The 19,561-nt window shown below is 48.0% G+C and overlaps 1 protein-coding gene and 1 non-coding gene across 7 annotated transcripts in view; one reads left to right on the top strand and one right to left on the bottom strand.

The window, feature by feature from the left end:
* Window positions 1–19,561, bottom strand: part of sli (slit guidance ligand) — a 567,521-nt gene that overhangs the window by 524,094 nt on the left and 23,866 nt on the right. The window lies entirely within an intron of this gene.
* TRNAT-CGU (transfer RNA threonine (anticodon CGU)) lies at window positions 862–933 on the top strand. The gene has a single exon. It is a non-coding gene; the product is annotated as a tRNA-Thr (tRNA).

Here is a 19,561-nt window from a genome sequence, read left to right as displayed (position 1 = left end):
ATTTGTAAGACTGCACTAGTTTCAGGGGTGTGTTAAGGATTGTGTAAGCAAAACAAAAGGGACTGCGCCGGCGGGAGAAGTACATGCATTTAAATACATTTGTAGGCATTTAACGTCATTAGTGAATTGTTGCACCATTCTGAAACGCTGATTAGATCGATCTGGAGAGCAGTTTGGTCAGATATGTTATTGATTGTGCGGTAAATGACGCAGTCGTCTGCGAACATGCGTATATTAGAAGAAATACACTGAGGTAAATCGTTAATGTATATTAAAGATAACAGAGGACCAAGGACAGATCTTTGGGGCACGCCGGAAGTTACTGGGAGGGGTCTAGATAAGTTACTGTTGATTAAAACCATTTGCGTACGATTGGACAAAAATTCCTGTATCCACATTATAACGTTAGGGTCTAGGTTCAGCAGTTGAAGTTTTAGTAACAAGCGCTGGTGAGATACCTTATCAAAGGCTTTCGCAAAATCCAGATAGATTGCGTCAGTTTGCACATTAGTGTCCATGTTAGTGTGTAAGTCATGAACACAAAGAGCTAATTGGGTTTCACAGGAGAAACCTTTGCGGAACCCATGCTGCGAGGGATGAAAAAAACTGTTACAGTTCTGGCAGTTCTGGCAGTTCTGGCAGTTCTGTCAGTTCTGGCAGCTTTGTCGCCATAGGAAGCATAAGAGGGACCTCACACAGCTTCCACCCTCGCCGTTCGATGGCGTTCTACGTCACACCAGCGGTAGCTCAGGACGTTCCACGTCCGCCGCTTACGAACGTGGGTGGCGCTGATGAACACTCTCAAGGTTAGGTTGTATGTAAAAAACATAAATACCCCCGAAAGCAGAAGGTTTGACAGCCGCCGCCGTAGCTCAGAGGTAGAGCACCGGACGCGTAATTCGGAGGTCGTGGGTTCGGATCCCACCGGCGGCATGTGGTTGTTTTTTCTTCTGCTTTTCTAATCAATTAGCTTTAAGGGACAACATATTCAGCAATATTCTTACTTGATCAACACCACAAAAAAATAAATTAATTAAAAAATATATAAAAAAATCTCCTGTGCTCCTTGGTTTCTGTGGCTGTTGGCTTCTCTCATATTTATAACGAGCCCCTCATTCCCCTTCCCTTGTTTGCTTTGTTACAGTCTAAGAAAGAAATAATTTGAGAGTAGATGGCATGTTCCATGATTTTGCATGGCACGCTTGTTAGGGAGATAGGTCGGTAATTTAATGGAGAGTTTCTGTTACCTGATTTGTAGACTGGAACGACCTTTCCCACTTTCCAATCATCTGGCATGGTTCCTGAAGAAAGTGACCGAGACAAATATAGACCGATAGACCGAGACAAATAATTCGAGCAAGACATGTATGTACAATTACAGACAACTTGTTATTTTTCACACATATTCCTTCTTCAAGAAACACTCCACTAACAGTTCTTGACTGTCATGAAGGAAGCTTTGTGGACAGAGAAATAGATGGATATATGCTCGACTTACTGCACCAATGCCTGGTTCTCAAAGACGAGGTCTGCGCAAGTATTTCGCGAGGTTGTCACAGCCGTGGGAGGCGTTACGAGCGAGAGGAACGGGATGTTCTCCCGCATAAGTGGCAAGAAATTCCCGCTTGTCTTTATATCTACATTAAAGTCCCCACCCACCTTGCCACCCTTGCAGGTGGCAGCGTTTCTGGCACAACGTTGTCAATGCCAAAGCATGCAGCGCACACCTGTCACTACCGCCATGTAGCTTAAAGCACGATTGAGGTGTCCACTGTTCCAAGAGGACAGTTATGCGCATTCCCTCTGGTCCAGGTGTCCACCGAGATGTGTGAGACAGATACTGTGCACTTCATTTCCTCAAAAGCCAATTTGCAAATTTTACCCTCCGCTTTCCAAGCCCCCGCTCTATTGGTTTCGCAGCTGTGGAAGACAGACACTGCGCATTTCCTTTCCTCACAAAAGACACTGGAAATTCTAAAGTGTGCTTGGAGAAGGCCTTGCGGTCAACCCACTGCCGCTTCCCCGAACCGCTTGGCGCGGAACCACTGGGCCGCTTCGGAGCTATGCGTCTCATTCACTCGACTGCAACGAGACGTTTGGCGAGGGAGCGGCAATGCAGCTGCCACCGCCGACGCGCGCGCGCGCTCGTTCTACCGCTACTGTGTGACGTCACGGTTGCTGTGTACAGCTACGCCCCCCCCCCCCCCCCGGGTGCGCTAGTTGCTAACGAGGGGAAGAGGTTGAGCTTTCACTTTTTCCTTTCCAAGCTGGTTACAACTGACAACGGCGACGCCGCGAAACGCAGAAACGGGCGCCTAGGAGCTGCGCTCTAAAATAACATCGTCCCCGCTCGTGTACCCGGCCTGGTAGCGGACAGCCATGAGGCAGCCGTACCGACGCCTTCCACCACTCCAGACCACGGTGTAAGAATCTACAGACCTCATGGCAGCGAATGCCAACCACCTCGCACTGGTTAACGTGCTAAGCCACTAGGCTTATCTGCAAGATTTTTTTTTTAGTCTTAAAGGTACGCTAACACTTCCCATTATTACGAAAGGTGACTGAAGACGCCGCTCTCTCAAGATCTCTCCGTGTTTCGTGCAGAGCGAACCGTAGTAGGTGACGCCGCCGCTATCCTACGTTGCGTCGCGGTGCACACAAGGACGCATGAAATTACCGCACAGTGCGGCTGGCCGCGAAGGAGCATGGACACTGCTTGTAGACCATTTGCCGACTAAGCACACTCCTCGTGTGCTTTGTTGCCATCCTACTTGGTGCATGCAGATTCAAAACGTAATATGTGCGACTTTACGCATCAAAGGTCTAACATTTGCCGGTTGCCCAGAATCATTTTAAACTTAGTGGCATTAGTTCTGCACAGCGGTATCAATGATGAGCCAGTTTTGCCGAAGCATGCATTCATTATTGCAGCAGCGTTTTTTTTTTTTTTGTTTCTCGAAGGATCCCTGGAAAGTGGCATCACGCTACAAATTTAAGAATCAGAGACAACGACTTTCGGAAGATGCCCGGGTAGCTGAGAGCAAGAGAATATTTGGTTCACAGAGAAAGCAGGCTCAGGACTCCACTGCAGCTGAGTTCAAGAGGCACATGGTACCGAATCTGATGAGAAATTTTACTTTCAAGTTCTAACCCTGTAATGAGAGAAATTTGAAGGAACACCTTTGTCTTCCATTGCGGACGTCACTCGATACATGGGTGCACTCACCCATGCTAAATATTCAATGCGTGTGCCTGCGAAAATAATTTCCGCTACCTAAGCCGCCGCGGTGGCTCATAGGTTATGGTGCTCGGCTGCTGACCCGAAAGACGCGGGTTCGATCCCGGCCGCGGCGGTTGAATTTCTTTGGAGGAGAAATTCTAGAGGCCCCTGTACTGTGCGATGTCAGTGCACGTTAAAGAACCCCAGGTGGTCGAAATTTCCGGAGCCCTCCACTACGGCGTCTCTCATAGCCTTAGTCGCTTTGGGACTTTAAACCCCATAAACCAAACCAATTTCTGCTACCTGCATGCAGTTTATTTTGCTCCATCAATAAAATCTGCAAACAACTGATGTCCATTCTTGCTACGAACGTTTCAGTAAAGATACGCTGCAAGCTGTTTGTGTTCAAAACATTCATGAAAGGCATTGATTTGATGCAGTGGGTCTTGCAAAACGTCGCAATTTTTTTACCTATGTCACAGCATTTATTGCAAAAACCAAGGAGATGGCGTGTGAGGATCACAAAATGCATTTAATTGGAATGTTGGGTAAGATGAGGTTAGTAAATGTACTGAGAAAGGGTGGCAGCAAAAAAGACAGCGCATCAGCACTCAGAGAGGCCGTATACCTTGGTGTTAGCTTTCCAGGTGCCGGCCTCAGTGCTGTCCTCTTGCTGTGTATTTTTGTGAAGTATCAGTTTGCACGAAACCTAGTACAAGTCGCATTTCAAAGAAGTGATTAAAAGTTCGAATATGTGCTGTGCAACTAAGCAGGAGTAGAGATGGTAACACATTTTCTTGTCATTTCTTGTTCGGAAATATTTCCTCCGGGGCATAGATCATACACCAGTCTTGCGAGAAGATGGCGTTAGTATGGCTGCTCACGAAGAATGGATTCCAACCGAGGCAAAGAAAGGAGATCCTGATGAAGGTGGCATACTAGACAGGATGACTCTGACTGCAGACAGGAGGCTGCAGAGTACTGCAACAATGAAAATTGAGGATGTGAAAAAGCTATACGCGCACATGATAAAGCCAGAGAGTAAGTGATTGGAGCAATTCTTTTCTTTCCACTTAGCATGCAGGGTGCTTAAAATAAATTTAGTGCAGCTGAAAGTGTTCCATCACATCTGCTAGCTCATGAGGCTATGAATCCTTGTACACTTCTCAATTAAGCTGAACTTCAGTGAGAAAATGCAGAGGGCTTTGCATGCTGCTTACCGAGCTTTCTTTTTGCTCGTGAAAAAAAAAGCGAAGCAATCTCAACGCTGCTTTATTTTTTGGCTGTTTCCTAGCTAAACAAAACTATCAAATGTGCAAGAACAATAATAAAATCAGTAGTAATCCGATTGGTTTCAAGTGTTTTTGGCCTCTTCTGACAAGAGATTCCATTTTCATTACTTTTATTCTCATACAAGAAGAGGGGCAGTGATATGAGAGAAATCTAGGTTTTTGACAGAATTAATTTAATCAAATGGTCTTTAGACCTATTCTACTAATGATATAATCATGGCACATATTTACTACAGATTAAACTATGGAATGTTTAGTTATCCAAAATTGTGGTCATTTTCTAATAATAATAATGTCAGTAAGCAGCAGTATATACGAATTTCTCTTTCACGTACTTCATTGAAGACTTCAAACAGCTCACAAGGAGAGGTGTAGATTACATTGCCCATGGCATCGATGCTACTCTCGTTGCAAGACTACCACATGCAACGAACAGATGTGGCAGTTGTTGCAACAGACATGACGCAGGACACGGAGTAAGTATTGAATGGCATCGAGTGTAAAAAGAATTTAGAGACACTTGCTCATTCGTACCTTTATTTGCTACTTTCAGTTTCAGTGCGATGGTTCAATTCCCATCAAAGGGCTTCAAGCACTTTTTTTCAGGTTTAGAATTTTATTAGGCACGTGTATTACGCTATCTGCTGCTTAAAATATTTTTACCTCCTTCTCCACCTTCTTTGCAATATAAAAAAATACTGCTTTGACTGCTGTGAGAACGGCCTTTTTTTTAAATTAACTCCAAAGGACTTATCTCCGTACACTTTTTGTGCAAATAAATATTTAGTAAGCTTACATGAGGCTGTGAATTTTTAGGTTCAATGCATTCTCAATATTGCAATAAGTTTTGCTTGCAAACGGTAAACATTTTATTTTATTGATTTTTTTCCTTGTATAATCATGGCATTTACTCAACATTAAAATTGTGACCACGACTAGAAAAGAACATTCTCGGCAAAAATAAGCTGGGACGGCATTTATGATAGTGATGCAATAGGTAAAATAGGCCATGACCATTTTAAAAGAAATCTGAGATTGTTGAGTACTTCACTTCACTTTATTACCTTAAAGACCCCACTTTGGGGGTATTACATAAGGGGTGGGAGTACAAATAGACTGAATATGATTGCTTACATGATATTTATGAAATCCATATTTAAATTGTTAACAAAACTTGATTGGCAGGTGATGGCATCAACTTCATGGGGAAGGCCATTCCAATCTTTAGCAGTGCGAAGAAAAAGGGATGCGGAAAAAGTGACGGTGCGGGCGCGTTGGCATGAAACTTGCAGTGGATGGCCGGTGCGATGAGATATGCGAGCTGGCGGTGTGATGTAGGGTGGTTGTCCGAGGGAACTGTAAAAAAACTTATGGAACAGACTATGAGAACCAATGCGACGACGATGGGCAAGAGTTGATAAACCTGATTGTCGTTTAAGTGACGATACACTGATGTCGTATGAATAGGCAGAATGAATTAACCGCGTGGCGCGATTTTGGACAGATTCTAGTGAAGTGATGAGATATGCTTGTTGCGGGCTCCAGATAGCAGATGCGTATTCTAGTTTTGGTCGAATGAGTGATTGGTAGGCGAGAAGTTTACAGCAGAAGTCATTCGTTATGGAATGACCACAATGCTGTAGTCGATAATTTGACGGCATACCATCTTCCCAGGAACCATTGTTGATGAAGTTCACTGGTTACTGACCATGGTCTAAAAAGAACGACGTTTCGGTAGCACTACGCACCCTTGTCCACTCCGAGGCAGCTCGCAGACGTATCCGGATTTTTGAAACAGTTATTTATTCATTATTATTTACTTATTTTATTTCAGACTACTGTGGGCCACTGTTTGGCCCATGCAGGAATTAATTTACATTGTTACAAAACCAAAATAATAAAATTTATGCAATATTAGCAGCACACGGATACAAAACATAAGCGTGTTTAGTGATTTGGCACAGATAGGATGCAAGGCGCCGGCGTTCCTGTTAATTGTGTCGGGCGTCGTCGGGTTTATGAGTGACTAGAGCTTTTGGCGGGATTCTTTCCGTTGTCAGTATGTTCGCTTCACCGCAGTTGATCGCATTGGAACTTCCAACGCGACAGTGTTCAAGATCTCGTCCAGATCTCGACGCTTTTTGCTTTGCCGTCAGCCTAAGTGTAGAGCCTTTTTCTCTTTGTTGATTGTGCGCATTCCCCATTGCTGTTTGTCAATCACAGGTTTTGTGTTTCCTTGCCGCTCATAAATGCAACTCGGCAATGCTTCAAGAACAATGTATCCACCCCTGTTCTGACTGCCAAGAGACATGTGGCAGTGTTGTACAAAAAAAACAAGTTACACAAAGTGACGAATATGGCAGTTAAAAAATAGTATTATAGATAGCACTCAAATAAATCAGGGTTTTACAGACTAAGGAAATTTTCATACCTGTTATGCGGCAAACCTGTACGTTGACAGAATTCCAAAAGAATTTAATCGACAGAAACACAAAGTTAGAAGCAAAAATACTTGTGAGGGCTAGATAATGTACAAAGGGAAATATCAATATTCTTAGAGTACTCAGCAGGACACGCAATGAGTAGGCACTCATTTGCTTGCCATAATTAGTGCCTGGGTGCTTTACATACCAATACTGTGCAGATCGTGCTTGGTAATGAAATACATTTTGCTTTAGATTGGCTATTGAATAAATATGGTGATTATTATATTTACACTCCTTAATATATGCCTCTGATAACCTGTAATTTTATAGGTTTGGTGTATGAGGTTTAACGTCCCAAACCGACTCAGACTATGAGGGACGCCATATTGAAGGGATGTACTTTAAGAGGGTTAACTGCTGAGCTAGTTGGTTTTCAGACATAGATGATTTTTAGCGCAACGGGGACACAACACAAGAAAGACGGGCGCTTACTCCAACTGTTTAATCAATCAAGAGACAGCATACAAAATATATAGCCCTCCCAGCGCATGCGCACGCGTACAAGGCACCCAGACACACCATGCATCGATCTTATCACAGTAGGCGCGACAAAAATTTTTGCTCAGCTCGATATAGAAAAACAGAAGTGTCACTAACACAGCTCAGACCCGCATTTTTGATATGAAAGGCTTCCAGAATATCACGAACCGTCTGATGTTGCTTGGATAGCGGACTTCCTCAGCGCTAGACTTCAGTTCACCTCCATTAATAACTACAACTCCACTCACTCTAAAGTCACTTCTGGTGTACCACAGGGGAGCGTCCTTGGCACACTCCTTTTTTAATATATATTAATGATCTACCCAACTCTGTGTCTTCTCTAACTAGGCTCTTTGCCGATGACTGCGTAATATACCGAAATTTTTCATCTATCACTGACCAACAATGTTTGCAAACTGACCTTGATGCAGTAACCGCATGGTGCACGGCTTGGCTTATGCCACTTAATACTTCCAAAACTAAGTTTTTGTATTTCACTCGCAGCGCTCGCATTCCCACAACTTATTTTCTAAATAACAACTCTGTCGACCTTTCTACTACCTACAAGTACCTTGGACTTCATCTGCAATCTGACTTAACATGGCATAACCACATTAATATAACTTTAGCATCCGCCAACCGCTCACTCAGCCTACTAAAGCACAACCTTAGACAGGCTCCCTCCACCTGAAGAAACTTGCGTTCCTCACACTGATTCGGCCGAAGATTGAATATGCATCAGCCATCTGGGATCCTGAACAAGCCTACCTCATAGCAAACATTGAGTACTTGCAGAACCGTGCTGCGCGTTTTATTTTTTCAGACTACTCACATACTAATAGTGTCACTGCCCTAAAAAACCGTGCCGAATTAGAAGACTTGTCTTTCCGCCTCAAATTATCACGACTAGCTCTTTTCCATAAACTGTATCACCATCCATCGCTCCACCACGATTTTTTCCTATCACGATCAGCCTTCTTTCCACGGCTCGACCATCCGCACAAAGTTAAGCGCATCGCGTGTCGTTCATCTGCATTCGTGAAGTCATTCATACCACGCACTATCATAGAGTGGAACGATCTACCAGCACACATAGCCACTGAATCTAACGCCTCCACATTTCTCGATCTCATCCGCAGCGACGTTCGCATTTGAAATATACGGTTGATTGAAATGTATGTGATTGCGTCTGTCTCTCTTTATGGGCAATACGTACACGCTGTGTACGTTCATTTCTGTTATGACTGATTGTTTTCTTAAACCCATTATTACATTGCTTTCTATTAGCCTGTTTCTTTATCCTCTGGTGCTTAATTATTTTCCCATGTTATATTTAGCCTATTTATTGTTCATTTGCTTGTTAATAATGTTCCTGTTACATGTGACCCCCCCCCCCCCCCCTATGTAATACCCTCGAATGAGGGCCTTTAGGGGTATGTTGAATGAATAAATAAATTAATACATAAATAAATGTCTACCTCTGCCCAAAATCCTCATCTCGCAGAACAGTGGTTTACAATTGTTGCAAGCCCTACAGTACTCAACAAGTCGCTGGCCTTCATTATTTTCAATATCTCTTGCGTGTTCCCTAAGTCGGTCATTCACGCATCGTCCCGTCTGTCCAATATAGGATTTTCCGCAGGACAACGGAATTTCGTAGACAACGTTGGTGGCGCACTTCACGAAACGCTGGCCATGCGTCTTCTGGCAGCCGATCTTTTGGCTTTCGCAAGTTATGCGACGGCTGAGCTGCGCAAGCTTGCGGGGGGGGGGGGGGGGGGGGGGGGGGGGGCAGAGAATGCAACCGCTACTTTAAACCGGTTTGCCACTTTCTTCATGCCGTGAGTGACTTTCTGGATGTAAGGCACCACTACAGGCCTCTCACTTCCCGCCGGTTCATTTCTGCAAGCGCCAGCCTTCATCTTCTTCAGGAGCGTTTCCGCCACAGGGAGCAAGACCGACTCAAAGAAGCCGGCTTCAACAAGCCTATCCAATTTATTATTAAAGCTAGCTTGCATCTCATGCACGCACGATTTCCAGAGCGAGGACTCCAAGCAGAGGGTTGCGATGCCCCTCTTCACAACCTTTGAGTGGGCAGAATTATACGTCAGGAGACCCTTTTAAGCACGAGGGGAATAAGCCCAGCAAACGTATCCATCTAAAAACTTTAACTGTAAACCTAAAAACTGAAGCTTGCCATTATTAGGTAGTTCAAAAGTAAAAGTTAGCCCTTTACCTAGTTGTCTAAAATCATCTAAAATACTATTCACCGTTGTCTCAGTCGACAGAGTCCTTTGTGACGGAACCGCGCAAAACACCGGGACAAGAGACAAGCGCTTGTCTCTTGTCCCGGTGTTTTGCGCGGTTCCGTCACAAATGAATAACCAACATGCCCAAGCTACTGTCCTGGCGACAGAGTCCGTTGCTTGTTTAAAACAATTAAAAAGTAGTCCACATCACGGAACACTTTAAGGACCTTGCCATTGTTAGTATGGTTAAAACGATCGTGTAAGGTAATGATAAAAAGATGTTGCAAAGTATACGGGCTATGCAAGGGCCGATGCAGATGCAAGTAAGGTTGCTCGTCAAAAGAGATAAAAGTGCTAGTAAGATAAAATTGTAAAAGGGCTAAAAAATTATCTACCGTGATACCAGCAGCATTTTGGAAACAGGAAGGAAAGAGACCGGGCTCCGGAAATTTCGACCACTTGGGGTTCTTCAACGTGCACTGACACCATACAGTACACGGGCCGCTAGAATTTCGCCTACAACGAAATTCGACCGCCGCGGCCGGGATCGAACCCGCGTCTTTCGGGTCAGCATCCGAGCGCCATAACCGCTGAGCCACCGCTGCGGCTATTATTGTATAGATTGCGCTCTTTATATATTTTAGTAACACATCGCGGGCTAGTTGGTTCATCACAAGGCAGAACTGCGCAAGCTACACATGGACAAGTAGACGAGGCACACACACAGCGCTGACTTACAACTGGAGGTTTATTTTTCAGACACTTCGGTAAATACACAGCAGCATCAAGAAAATAAAAGCAACCGAGTCTGATAAACAGTCATCGCCACCAGAAATCGCACAGGAGAACTCCGATCATCCAGCTACCGATAAGAACTGCAATTCCTTATCTATAAGGGCTATGGAGGGGGTGCTGACACAACTTTCTTTAAGATGACTTTACAGCAGGCAGGTTAACCGCTGAACCTCTCATCCTGAGTGGCTGAGGCCTTGTTGAGAGTCAAAGAAAAAAGAATAAGAGATAATGATAAAATTGCAGTCATTCCCTATGCACATGGGATCTCACATAACTTAAGAAAGATAGGAAAAAAGAGTAGGAATAGATATTCTATTTTCAGCTCCGGATGGCTTGTCAAGCCTCTGCAAGCGCGTTAATCAAATGGGTCGTGAGCACACAGGATGCACCATAAATCATCGCGACCGGTTCGTTTCCTGTGCTCAGGGCGTCGTGTATGCTATCCCCTTGTCTTGCGGCCATGCATGCGTAGCCCAAACCGGCAGATGCCTTAATAAGAGATTGTCCGAGCACAAATACGATGTGACGCAACGAATCTCAGGCCATCTGGGCATTCACTGCCGAGATTGTAAATGTGCCCCTGAGCTAGGTAACACGAGCGTGCTGCACAGGTGCGATGACAAAACCACTCGAGAAATCATTGAAGCCGTGAAAATCGCGCATCTTAAAGTTGTGTCAGCACCCCCTCCATAGCCCTTATAGATAAGGAATTACAGTTCTTATCGGTAGCTGGATGATCGGAGTTCTCCAGTATGATTTCTGGTGGCGATGACTGTTTATCAGACTCGGTTGCTTTTATTTTCTTGATGCTGCTGAGTATTTACCGAAGTGTCTGGAAAAACAAACCTTCAGTTGTAAGTCAGCGCTGTGTGTGTCTCGTCTACTTTCTTGTCCGTGTGAAGCTTGCGCTGTTCTGCCGTGTTATATATTTTAAGCTAAACCCCAATAAACCAAACCAAAGCATAAATAGCCGATTTATGTTAGTGGCAAGTTTAGTAGCCCAGACGAGGCAATAGTAATTCAGGTGACTCATAGAAAGAGACGTATATAAGCAGCTTCACGTTTCGCGGAAGATACCTAAGGGTGAAGATTAGTCCAACTACTAGTGATAATTTACTGGCAAATGAAAGTGCGTGGCTATTACATGACATATCCTGTTCAAAAATGATCCCTATGTTTTTCACCGAACTCACAAGTTCAATTTTTGCTGCGCCAAGCGTGACGTCACCAGGCAATGTAGCGCTTTTGTTCTTGGTTTGGAAAAGTAGTTTCATTTAGTTCTGTTGAATATGAGACCGTTTACGATGGACCATTTTATCTAGGACAGAATTAGCAGTATTTTTTGAGGCATGATGAGAAGAAAACAGTATCGTGGTGTCATCTGCGTATATTACGTACTCAGTGTGGTGGTCAAGGTTAGCAATGTCATTAACGTAAATGTTGAAAAGATGGTGGCCAAGTATGCGCCCCTGCGGCGCTCCAATTTTTATGTTCTTTATATGAGAAATATTAATATTCCTCATATGCATATTGAGCTCTGGAGCTCAGATATGATACAGTCAATTTAAGGGAAAAGCCGCGAATTCCAGTGGGTCACTTTCTTCGGTAGAATTTTGTGATTAATGCAGCCAAAGCTTTTCGAAAAATCTATTAATAGTGCAAGAGTAAGCAAGCTTTCCTCAATATTCCCGAAATCTGTTCCAACAGGGCAAGCTGCGTCCTTCACGGAAGGCGTCCTTACAGTGAGCAACAGTGGAAGGTGCATAGAGAAAACGACTGGCAAAAGAGATCTGTCTGTAGTTAGTTATTAGTGTCCCATAACCACGTCTCAAAAGGGGAAAACTTTAGCAAGTTGAATTTTATGTCGAAAAACTCCGGCATCGAAGCATAAGTTGTACACATTTCTTTTTCCCGTTATAAGGTCGCGATTTTTGTTTTCTGATTACGACGTCATCGTCTAGCTGTCAACTCACTTCGAAGTTAGCGTTCCCTTGGACAGCGAAAGTAACTTTTGCAGGAAATAAGTATTGTGCCTGCAAGAAGGAAGCAGAACTGATGCAAAAACACAAGTGCCCTCTTTTGAACATATTGATACATGCACTAGAAGAGGAAGAAGTTAGTTGGCTCTCGCGCGTGCGCTCGAACCAGTGAGGGACCGCCGCAGGTTTTTCGTCTCTGCGCTGGTGTTCTTTTTGGCGTTGCACGCTACAGTTTGGTGGAGCAGTGCTGGGTACGCTTCCCGACCTGCACACTCCGTACAGCGTCACTACGGACCTCACACCGGTTCACCAGCGACCCAGCCGCCGTCTCCGCGGAGAGTCGCCTGAATTTGGGCCCCTTCCCCCGCCAACAAGGACGACGCAGCCTCGACCGCCGAGTCCAACTGACATGGCCACTGACACCAGGACCCCGCCGCCGATCCAGCCTCTACCGTCGAGTCCAGCTGCCATGGCCACTGACACCAGGCCCCTGGCGCCGATCCTTTGCCACCCACCGCGAACACCGCCATCTTTTCACGGTGACGTGTTCGAAGACGCTGAGGACTGGCTGGAGACCTTCGAGCGGGTCGCACGCTACAACGGCTGGTGCGAAGAGCGCAAGCTCAATAACGTCTACTTTGCCCTGGAAGAGTCTGCTCAGACGTGGTTTGAAAATCACGAGGCTACCCTTCCCACCTGGGAGACGTTTTGCCGGAGTCTCCTGGCTACGTTCCCCAACGCTGACCGCCGGGAGAAGGCTGAAGCTGCGCTGCACTCCCGAAATCAGCGCACGAACGAAAGCGTGCGCATGTACACCGAAGACATGGCCCGTCTTTTCAAGTGCGCCGAGCCCAACATGACAGAGGAGAAGAAGCTGCGCCATCTGATGCGTGGGGTTAAGCAGGAGCTGTTCGCGGGCCTCGTGCGCAGCCCACCCCGCACGGTGGCGGGATTTCTAACCGAGGCGACCACGATGGAGACGACGCTGCAACAACGGGCCCGCCAGTACAATCGGGACATCAACTGCATGGTGCCCGAAGGCTTTTCGTCGTGTCTCGGCGCCAGTGCAGACACCTTGCGCGAACTAATTCGCTCAGTTGTCCGGGAGGAACTCCAACGGATCCATCTGCCCCAGGTTGCACCTGCGCCGCTGGCAGCACTGACTGAAGTCGTCAGGGACGAGGTGCGACAGGCTGCGCAGGCACCTCCTGTCCCCGAAGCGCCGTCCCGGTTCGATGACAGACCCACGTACGCATCTGTTGTACGTTGCGCAACAGGCTACGGTCCCATTACCCCAACGCCTGGCGTGAGCAACATCGGCACATGTCACGCGAGCGTGCCTGGCTACGGTATGGCCCCGACGACCCCCGTGAGTAACATCGCCGCATATTCCGCAACCGCATCTGCTACAGCTGGGCCACGCCCTCGCAAGTCGGATTTGTGGCGTACACCGGACCGCAGTCCTCTGTGCTACCACTGTGGGGAGCCCGGTCACCTCTACCGAGCATGTCCGTACCGCCAAGTGGGCCTTCGCGGTTTCCATCCCGACGCACCCTGCCCTCAGAACGGCGAACGACCGCATGAGATTGCGCAGCATCTATGGGCACGCCAGAACCCTGCCTACTCTGAAAGGCGCGAGTCCCGTTCCCCTTCGCCTCTCCGTTATCGCTCTTCCAGCCCTGGCCGCCAGAGTAGCTCTGCTGGCCGTCGCTCGCCGAGTCCGCGTCGGGAAAACTAACACCAGCAACCTCTGGAGGCAAGACCGCTGACGTCGGTACGTGTCAAGATCCTCCATCGCGAAACCCTCGAGACACGATACCTGGACAGAGAGAGGCAGCGACAGTATCAGATACGCTGCATCCGATTTGCGTGTGACAGTTGATGGCACTGAAATTACCGCGCTGCTCGATACCGGTGCTGATTATTCTGTTATGAGCAGTGTCTTTGCTGGAGAACTTAAGAAACTTCTGATAACGTGGACGGGGACCCCCATTCGTACCGCTGGTGGCCACCTAATTTCCCCTGTGGGCAAGTGCACGGCTAGAGTTGGGATTAGTGGTTTCACGTACGTTGGTGAATTTGTCGTACTCCCCGAGTGTTCCAGAGACTTGATTCTGGGGATCGACTTCCTGCAGTCAAACGGCGCTGTGATTGACTTTCAGGAGGCACGTGTCACGTTCTCGACCAAACAGGCTGTGGCGCGTTTTGACTCCCGCGATCCCTGCAGCAACGCCCTGCGCATTGTGGAGAACGACGTTACGGTGCCGCCGCGGTGCAGTGTTATGGTGGAGAGAAGCCATTCAGAATCAGGTTGCCGAGATGCTTGCAGACGATGTCATTCAGCCGTCCACCAGTCCGTGGGCATCGCCTGTGGTTCTTGTCAAAAAAAAAAGGACAATACTCTGCGTTTCTGCGTGGACTACAGGAAACTTAACAACGTGACCAAAAAGGACGTTTACCCGCTGCCCAGGATAGATGACGCGCTCGACCGATTGCGGAATGCCCGATACTTCTCGTCATTAGATTTTAAAAGCGGGTACTGGCAAATCGAAGTGGACGAGCGAGACCGGGAGAAGACGGCTTTCGTGACGCCTGAAGGCCTCTATGAGTTTCTGTGCTCAGCACCGGCCACGTTCCAACGCATGATGGACACTGTTCTCTCCGGCTTGAAATGGCAGTCCTGCTTGGTGTACCTGGACGATGTCGTTATGTTTTCGACCACCTTTGACCAACACTTGGAGCGGTTGCGCATCGTGCTACAAGCGCTCAAATCAGCGCAACTCACCATCAAAGCCGAGAAATGCCATTTTGGCTTTGACGAACTTCGCTTTCTTGGTCACGTTGTCAGCGCACAAGGTGTTCGCTGAACGCACTGACCCGTGACGACACGCCCTTCCTGTGGGGGACCGACGAAGAGGCTGCATTTATCGAGCTTCGCAGCCGTCTGCAAAGCACTCCGATACTCGGCCATTTCGACGAGCATGCTGCCACGGACATCCACACTGACGCCAGCAATGTTGGCCTTGGTGCAGTGCTGATCCAGTGGCAAGACGGTGCAGAACGGGTCATCAGTTATGCTAGTCGAACACTTACGCGCTCCGAGACCAATTATTCTACGACGGAGAAAGAATGTCTTGCAGTAATATGGGCCATCTGCAAATTCCGTACGACCCTTCCGTGTGGTAAGCGACCACCACTCCTTATGCTGGCTGGCGAGCCTCAAAGACCCATCAGGACGCTTGGCTAGATGGAGCTTACGCTTGCAAGAATACGACTTAACATTAGTTTACAACTCTGGCCGTAAACATCAGGATGTGGATTGTCTGTCGTGCGCGCCTATCCCAATCAATACCGAAGAAACCACCGATGATTTTCCTTTCCTGGGCTTTGTTAGTACCACCCAAATGGCGCAGCTTCAGAGGGCGGACTCGGAGTTGGCGCCACTCATCGATTACCTCGAGGGCAGTGAAGCTCCCATTCCGCGGGTTTTTCTTCGAGGGCTTCACACCTTCACTTTACGGTCTGGTGTTCTCTACAAGCGCAACTTTGCCAACAGCGAAGAAGTGTTTCTACTTGTCGTACCATCACAGCTGCGGTCTGAGATCTTGAGTGCCTGTCATGATGCACCATCCGCCGGCCACCTTGGAGTCAGCCGTACACTCGCGCGGATTAGACAAAAGTATTATTGGCCCAGGTTACTCCCATCGGTGCGGGCCTACATAAAAACGTGCCGTGAATGCCAACGTTGGAAGACTCCTCCATTGAAACCAGCCGGATTTCTTCACCCCGTCGATCCACCGAAGACCCCTTTCCAACAAGTGGGCATGGACCTTCTTGGTCCATTTCCGAAGTCTTCGTCTGGAAAGCGTTGGAGTCGTTGCGACTGACTACCTCACACGGTACGCTGAAACCACGTCTCTTGCCAAAGGCACTGCTGCTGAAGTGGCGCAGTTCTTCGTCCACAACATTGTCTTGCGTCATGGAGCACCCGCCGTTGTTACTGACCGCGTAACTGCTTTCACGGCCCGCTTAACCCAGTCCGTGATGACTCTGACGCACACGAGCCATCGACGTGCTACGGCGTATCACCCGCAGACAAACGGGTTGGTTGAGCGACTCAACCGCACACTAGCCGACATGCTATCAATGTACGTTGACGTCGAGCATCGAACTTGGGACACCATTCTGCCGTACGTAACGTTTGCGTACAACACCGCCCTGCAGGAAACAACCTGACTGACCCCCTTTCAGCTTGTCTTCGGTCGCCAGGTGACCACTCCGTTGGATGCTATGTTGCCCGTCGACCCCTACTGCGACTCTGACGCTGACCTCGACGTAGATACCTTCGTTCAGCGTGCTGAGGAAGCGCGTCAACTGGTCCGCTTGCGAATCCACCGTCAACAGGAGACTGACGCCGCTAGGTACAACTTTGGGCGCCGTTCCGTCAGTTATGCGCCCGGCGACCTTGTGTGGATTTGGATACCTGTTCGTCGCCGCGGGCTCTCTGAAAAGCTGCTGCGCCGATACTTCGGCCCTTACGAAGTAGTGCGCCGCACCAGTGATGTGACTTATGCAGTTGCTCCCGCCCCGACAGCTTGTTCATCGCGCCGGTCGCACCGAACTGAAGTCGTACACGTTGTTCGCATGAAGCCTTACCACGACCGGCTACCTGACTGAACTGCGGTCCACTGCAGCTGTGTTCTACCCTTTCGCTGACTTCTCTCCTAGCCGCATCGTGTCGATGCTGTAGAAGAGGGGGGCAGTGATACATGCACTAGAAGAGGAAGAAGTTAGTTGGCTCTCGCGCGCGCGCTCGAACCAGTGAGGGACCGCCGCAGGTTTTTCGTCTCTGCGCTGGTGTTCTTTTTGGCGTTGCACGCTACAATATTCACTCATATAGGATGTGAATGAACAGCCTTTGGCACAACCGTACTGCCTATCTGTTGCATGAAACCGCAGGATTACCGGCCAGATATATTGACGAATGTTTGTCTTATGTTTACAACTCCTTCGTTAAGCTCGTTTCGAACTACGTTAACTCAAGTCCGTCGCTATTTTTGTTTACTCTCTATCTAAATGGCGCTATTCTACTTGTTTTGGCGCACAAATCTGCAATCATTAGAGTGGTGAAATGCTATTTTATAGCTACCTGAGGCTTCATTTTTGTTAAGGGAGTACAGCACCGGCAGCCTTTTAACAATGAGGCCTCTCTATTTACGCATACAGCAATCATATGCGATCAATAAACATGAGCTGCAATGAGAGCCTTCGGACGCTCCCTGCAGCGGCAGCACCAAATGCGCGTCTCCTCTGGTCATTTGGCCGGTACTGCACGCCCCGCAGGGTGAACGATCGTCATCTGTCGGGCCGGAGAAAAATCGCCCCTGCCAAGGTCACCCCTCCTGGTTGCCGCTGTTCGGGACCCGCTTTTCAGAGTCCACGCGCTTCGCGGTTCTCTCTACTGCAGTGGACAGTGCTACCGAATGAGTCTCGTCACCGGGGGAAATACTTAGCCCGCGCATTCATGGCGAAAGTCAAGGCACAATCGTCGGACCGTTCTGAGCTGAGCGACAAAACATTATTTTCGCCAAACACTCGACGGGCTTCGTGTTCGTAAGGAGCTCTGTCCCATCGGGTGCAAGGGCGATTCAATTCGGCAGGAATACAAGCCCTCGACCTGAACGCGACGGGGCCCGAACTGCGTTAAACAGTTGCATGCAGCGCATCCGAAACCACGACACGAATTATGCAGTGCAAAAATGCAGCTTCGTGAGACAGCCATCCTCTCTGCTAGCGCGCCGTTTCATCTGCACATTCCGTGACGGCAGTTTCCAGAAGTGTGTTGTGCCTCCGTTGGGGCTGACCACCCTCTGGGCAAGGCAAAAAGGAACCGAGAGCACAGCGGCGAATTTACCGCAGCGAAGGCGGGACACATCTTGCCGCCTGCTCATCACCTCCTCTTCGTCCGACACCTCATGGCGCTACAGTGACGCCACGCTGCACCGAGACGCGATCCTGAAACAGGCTGGCTTTCATTAAATACTTCCAGCTGTCCGCTCCAAGTACCGAACGCGACCAGATATTTCATTTCATTTCATTTATTGGTTTTGTTTGGCCAGTACAGGGACTGCAAACAAGGGAGAGCAAGCTAAAGGCGCCTAGTAGCGCCTGACAGAGGCCTGCCCTCCCCATGTAAAAAAAAAACAAAAAACAAAGTGGCACTTGGCAATGGTACAAAGTTTCCATAAGTAACAGAAACTAGAAAAGCAGCGGATATATTGACAACGAAACAGAGATCAGACATGCATAGAGCTAAGCACAACAAAACTAAGATCAAAACATAACAAAGACAAAAACTGATTAGGTAAAAACACAGATATGCTTCCCAATACCAGTCAGGTAGGCAGATGTATATGGACAGGCTGCTGTGCACACCTTCATTTATTCGGATCTGGCAGAGGCGGCCAGCATCGCCTGTGGCAGCAAAATGCGCGTCTCGCCTGCAGAACCTGAAGGCCTCTTCCTCCCATCAGTTCCAATCGTGTTTCTTTTACAACCATGAACTTCTTGCCACCGAAAAAATGGGGCTCAACGTCGTATTTCAATGTGAAATTTCTGGCTTGGAGAGACCCGTCCCTAAACACGTGGCCGGAGGAGTGCGACTCGTCAGCACGCCGTCCACACAAGGCGGGAAAAATGGGCCAGAAGAGCAAGTGCCAGCAGCAGAAGAATAGCGAGCTCACGATGAGCCAACGGCGACGGGATCAAACTCGCGTTTCTTCGCTCAGCTCCGAAAGCCACCGGCTCATTCACAGGCAGGAACTAAAACCCGTAATTTCTCACATTTGCAGCAACAGCGAGAGGCTAGCGCTCCTTCCAGCCACGTAACAATGCACCCCGATGGTGGTGCGGCACTGCGTGCTCCTACCCACGGAGAACGGGCAAATTTATCACAAAAACAGACTCGACAAAACAACGGTGTACTGATCAAGTTCGTACTTTAGCCGGGCCAATGATTTGCAGGCGCTCAGTGACAACAGAAAGTTTTAGCATAGCGGGG

Source organism: Amblyomma mixtum, chromosome 3 (genome assembly GCF_055824585.1).
Source record: "Amblyomma mixtum isolate Tamu chromosome 3, ASM5582458v1, whole genome shotgun sequence".
Lineage (NCBI taxonomy): Eukaryota > Metazoa > Arthropoda > Arachnida > Ixodida > Ixodidae > Amblyomma > Amblyomma mixtum.
The sequence above is the reverse complement of the archived record's forward strand: the minus strand, read 5'-3'. Positions and strand labels throughout refer to the sequence as shown.